This window comes from Plectropomus leopardus, chromosome 7, assembly GCF_026936395.1.
Source record: "Plectropomus leopardus strain MGB_pleo_1.0 chromosome 7, ASM2693639v1, whole genome shotgun sequence".
NCBI lineage: Eukaryota > Metazoa > Chordata > Actinopteri > Perciformes > Serranidae > Plectropomus > Plectropomus leopardus.
Window position 1 is genome coordinate 27507626 of NC_142182.1, and position 4876 is coordinate 27512501.

Sequence of the window (4876 nt, forward strand, 5' to 3'; positions counted from 1 at the left end):
CTCTCGCATCTCTGATGTGACTGGCGCTGAGCAGGGGCGTAGCAAGGCATCATGTACACAGAAGGGGACCCCCCCACCCCCCACCCCCCCCACTCTGTCCTTCACTGTCTCCAGGAAAAAGACGACACCTTGGTTCTTCTTTACTGATGGATTTATTCATCTCAGCTGCACCTCTGTCAGCATCACCGACAGTATACACACACACACTTGCATCACACTGTAGTTCAGCGTGACCACAGATATACACAACAAAACATTACACAAACATAACATAAATGAACATACCTGGCTGGCTGCACACAGCAAAAAGTAACACTTAACAGGCAAGGCATTATTACTTTTAAACTATTAAATCTTCAGAGGGAGCGTCCCAGCTAGCAATTTTTGGTTCTTAATGCAGTGTTTTAGTATTGTTTTCAGCAGAAAGTTTTCTTTTAGTTACCAGAATGTTCTTCCTAAAGTTGGGGTAACATTCTCTATTAACACCAAAATATGTTTTAAAAAAAGTATATTACATTACATTACATTTTCATTTAAAAAATGGTCTGTAATTGCAGTCCTCAACAACATGTTCTGAATGTTGCTTTTAAAATGTTCCTCCTTTGTTCTCAGGTAGCATTGTGGAAAAGTTTTACAAAAGAACATTCTGTAATCTGTCACCTCTCCACATCACCAAAACATGCTCAGAATAATGTTACGTCTGAGTCAGCATTTAACCTCACATGAACATTATTTGAAATGATAAACATCCTCAAAATGTTCCTTGAACATTAGATTACAATGTTTTCTTTAAAACATTATTGCAACTTGTAGGTAACATTAGCCAATGTTATGGGAACGTTCCCTGCTAACTGGGTCCTCCCCTTCACTGTCACTCCCTCCTGCAAACTCACAACACCGTAATTCTTTGTTACTGATGGATGTATTTATCTTAGCTGCGCCTCAGTCAACATCACCCTCAACGACAATGTACAAAATAAACACACACTTGCATCACACATACACTTTAGTTCAGCTTGACCACAAATATACACAGCAAAACATAACACAGATAAATAAACATACCTTGCTGGCTGCACACAACTGGGAGGGAACTCTAAAATCTGCAGAGGGAGTGTTAAACTTCTGCTGCTTCACATGTCTTCTTGAAAAAATATGTTGCAACTACATGTGTCCCTGCAACATACTATGTAAACATGGTTCCTGCTTATGAATTGAAAATATTTTTTAAGTGTAATGTTCTTGCAAAAACAAATCAATATGGATGAAAACAAATCTAATACATTTTATATGTAAATAAAGATCAAATAATGACATTTATAATAATTATCGGAGTTAAACTTCACTTTCTGATCTCCACTGTGAGTCTCATTATGAATTTTTCATAAATGTAATACCACTCACAGATCTTCAAGCTACTAATCACAGTTACACACTACTTTTTACCTACTATCAAGACCATAGCCATAGAGTTATGTGAAAACAAGTCTACTGGGGGTGTCTGTGGCTTGGTGGTAAATTATTTCTACAACTAAAGTTAAAGTGCAAAATTACATATTGACATTATAATTACCTTTTCATGCATATCCTGATTCAAGAGTTATTCATAGTATGGTATTACAGTAAGAAGTTTGTCATCAACAGCACCTGGGAGCATTAACAGATCCTAATAACACTTTCTTTAAATTCTAGTTTTTCCACTTTTGAATACATTTGCACATATGAATAAAGTGACAGTACAGTGCTTTACCCACAGCAGTCAAGCCATTGCTTTTGCTAGGGTACGGCAACACTACTTGGACATAACTCACGCAGAAATACAGTACACTAGCAATACTGGAATTGGTGGTTATAGTATTGGCAAATGTTTATGGTTATATTTATTTAAAATGGTGGTATGTGGTTGCATGTTGTAGCATGGCACATTTGGTCATTTTAACTGTTACAGCCCTCCCTCTGTCTCAGAGACTGACACAGACAGCCTCATCAGGCAGCTTGTCCACATGGGAGGGTCGCTAGCTTGACTATGCTCACCTGGGCATTCCCAGCTAATAAAGCTGGCCTAGGAGTTGACTCCCCTCCCTTCCTCCAGCAGACACCCACCCTGCATTGTTGGTTTTGGTTTAGTTGGTTGGTTTGTTTTTGTATGATTTAGTTTAATGATTTTTTGTCAGTATGTTGTGGGTGGGTGTGTTGGGCATATCCCCCCGCCCCCCCATATATATTTACTGCCTTGCCACTTGTTATGTTTCCCACCATAAACATTTTATCAAGGCTTAAAATGATGCATATTTCAGGCTGAGCCGCTGCAACTGACAGGCAGACTGTGAGGTGTCACCACTGTCTCTGAGTCAGATCCACCCGTCACTCCTCCATCACGCCACCCTCTCGTCCAAATATGGTCACCTCTGGCTCTTACAAACAAGATGGTGACAGCTAAAATGCTAAAGTCAAGGTTCAAAACAGGAGTCCAAAAACCAATGAGTGACATCATAGTGGCTACATCCATAATTTTTATACAGTCTATGATTTTAACACTGCAAGACGTGGCATTTTTGGATGCTTTTGCTTTCACAGGAAACAGCACAGCTTCAAATGATTTTTTCAAAAAACACACACACAAAAAAAAATCATATTATTATCTGTCTGTGTTTCTTTCAGGTCAGATATGGTTGAAGATGCAGATTAAAAAAAGATGTTAACACTTTTATTGTCATAACAATAGAAAGGTTGTGCAACTCTGGTCAAGATATGTGCTCTCTGACTGCTCCATTTTAAATTAAAGGCTTTAACAGTTTTCAGGAAACCAATAACTGGATAATCAGTATCCTGTAGTTTTGTTAAATTTAACCAAGGAAAAATCAGTCACTATGAAACAAAGTTATAATATGTGAAATGTATACCTTATAAAAAAAACATTTTAGGTATGTAATATTACAGTACACTGCTGTGCATTAATTCCAATATAATGAAAAACAGACACCACAAAATATTTGCTCTGTTTGCCAGTGCAATGTTCCTACTCTTCCCCTGTGTTTTATATACATTCATCATGCCAAATAAATCCCTGTTTGCACCTGGTTTCCATACTGAAAGAGAACTAAGACAATTCTCAGAAGGGATTATCTAATTAATTCCATTTATTCATGTGGGCTGCACTACTAGACCACTGTAAACACACATTTTGACCTGAGCAAACAAAATGTGTTTAAAAACTTGTTAACCAAATAAAATATTCCACTTCAGAATTGAATAAGAATAGACTGTAGTTGAATGAAATAGGTAAATATTTCTCTCATGATATAACATAACATCTTTTAGCAACTCAAAACACCTTGGATAGATGTCATAGACACTATTTAGTTTTTAGTATATTTTCTTAGTTTAGAATAATTTCAAATATCTCTGTAAACATTTTATGTTATCATTATGATATATTGGCTAATGCTTTGCAATATGGGCAGAAAGCAAACTCTAGGCACCTTGAGAAGATAACCTGCTGTTATCAAAAGCTGTCCAACAGACAGACTGTATTAGTAATTACTCAAAGGCCTGAGTATTTAAGCTGCTAAATACATAGGTGGAGTCTTTGCCAATAATGTCTAACACTTTCTGATTAAGGAGGGAATCTGTTTTTCCCTATGCTCCTCAGAATAGCTGGCATCATTTCTGAGCATTTGTGCTGTTTGTTGTCATTAAACAGACTAAGTAGAGTGTCCAGTTTTAGCAACACAGACTCTGAGATTAGTTATCTGATCTGATTCCTCCCCCGGCCTCATTTGCACTGTGTAACAAAGACTGGAGGTGTTTTGGTGTACAGAGTACCAATACTGCCCTCTTGTGATAGTAGTAGGGTCACATCAATGTCAAGAAGTTTAAAAAAATGTTTTTCTCTCTCTGTTGTTCTTTGTCATCACCAACACACACACACACACACACACACACACACACACACACACACACACACACACAAACATACACTCTTTTCTAACAGTGGTTCTCAACATTTTTCAAGTCAAGGACCCCTAAATTTATATGCATTAGGTCATGACCCCCATTTGATGACATTTTGCTTTAGGGACTTCAGTCTAAGAAGATTTTGTTAAATATAATTAAGACCAGAATTCTTCAGTTGTCAACTACAGTTGAGCAGGGGCGGAGTCAGATGTAAACATCTGGGTGTCTGACAATATGCTCCCCATGAGAGATATTTTCCAGTTTCTAGCATCTATGTGCCCTATTATTCAAGCCATTAGAGATGATAGACTGCTTACTATAGACTACTGGGAAAAAATTATAATTACAGAGCGTACATCCTGTTTGGTATCTATTTTTGCTCCAGTTTTATTATTCTGAAACCATTACATAACAAATATTGATAATGACTAATTTTGAGTTCAGCCACCTTAGAAGAGGCCAGATTTGTCTGATGTTTAGGCTACTGTTTTTTTATTTACATATCATAGATAGGGAAATAAGTTTGCGTAAACCACATTACTAATCTTGAAACTTAGTTTTGATCACACTGTGCTGGAGTAAAGTCACAGAATGTATGTTAAGATAACAAATCGGCTTCATTTGAATCTATTATTGAATCTAATAATCTTGGTTGCTGTAATTGCAAATCAACAAGCGTAAATGTGGTCTTTCATTGCCTAAATTGAATGTTAGCTCGGCATAATAATATTTACTCAGGCTAATTACATTAGATGTACTTAGTGAATAGCATAGCAGGATAAACAACATGAGTTTACATTACTATCTGAATAAACAACAAAGTTGGAGGTATTTTTAAAAGCTCAAAAGTGTTGTGGCTTTTTAGAAAACATTCAGGGCTGGAGTCCCAGAGGCCATAACCTTCCAGGTCCACCTCTGC